Source organism: Echinops telfairi, unplaced genomic scaffold (assembly GCF_000313985.2).
Source record: "Echinops telfairi isolate 266 unplaced genomic scaffold, ASM31398v2 ScPeMD7_31;HRSCAF=116, whole genome shotgun sequence".
In the NCBI taxonomy this organism is placed as follows: domain Eukaryota; kingdom Metazoa; phylum Chordata; class Mammalia; order Afrosoricida; family Tenrecidae; genus Echinops; species Echinops telfairi.
The window spans coordinates 20,157,209-20,158,235 of NW_022103928.1; the positions used below are offsets into that span (position 1 = coordinate 20,157,209).

General features: G+C 46.8%; 1 protein-coding gene across 4 annotated transcripts in view; it reads left to right on the forward strand.

Moving 5' to 3' along the window:
• Positions 1-1,027, forward strand: part of FHIT (fragile histidine triad diadenosine triphosphatase) — a 1,817,667-nt gene that overhangs the window by 50,509 nt on the left and 1,766,131 nt on the right. The gene's annotated exons all lie outside the window — the stretch shown is intronic.

Below are 1,027 nucleotides of genomic sequence, written 5' to 3' on the forward strand. Positions count from 1 at the left end.
AAAGTCAAGGTTTGATTGAAAATGTCAAGTTGCATTTTCTGCTCTTGTGTGGGCTTCTTCAGAGAAGAGGCGGCACTCTGCCGTACCTGTCAGCATGAACGTGGGCACTTATGGAAGGAAGTGGTGAGGGTTGCATTAGGAGGATGCTACAGCTCATACATGGCACAGGCTCCCTCAGCTAAAACAGTTTCAGGGAAATGGGAATAGAGTGTGTAGACATGACAATAAAAGAGATAAGAAAAATGAAATGGTGGGCATGTGGAATGTGTTGTACTAATGTTTAGTTTAATTTCCCTCATGGCCCATTATAAGTTGTTCCCATTCTGTTGTGGTGGTCACATCCCCAAAGATTTGCCGGCAGTGTTGTGGGTTTGCTGGATGCAGTTCTGGGTAGATGTGGACACCTGTGTGACTGTCTCGACCTCTTGCGCAGCATGGGAGGGGGGCACATGTTTTGTCATTGTTCGTGGTGGGGCCACCATGGAGTGGGCTCCGATCTACAGTGAGCCCGTGCACAACAGAATGAAACCCTGCACAGTCCTGCGCCCTCCTCACAGTCGTGTCTGTGTCTGAGCCCACTGCTGCAGCCACTGCCAATCCATCTCCTTGAGGGCCTTCCTCTGTTTCTCTGACCTTCCACTTTACTCAACAAGGCGTCCTACTCCAGAAACTAGCCTCTCCGGACAATATGTCCAAAGTACGTAAGACGAAGTCTTGCCATCCTTGACTCTAAGGAGCACTCTGGCCTGACTTTTCCCAACAAAGATCAGTTTGTCCTTTTAGCATGGTACTTTCACTATTTTTCTTTAGCACACCAATTCAAAAGCATCAATTTTTCTACAGTTTTCCTTGTACGGTGTCCAACTTTCACATGCATATGATGCCATGCAGAATACATGGCTTAGGTCAGGTGCACCTTAGTCCCAAATGTAACATCTTTGCTCTTCCATACTCTAAAGAGGTCTTGTGCAGCAGATTTACCTAATGCAACATGTCTTTTGAGCTCTTGACTTGCTGGATCCAAGTA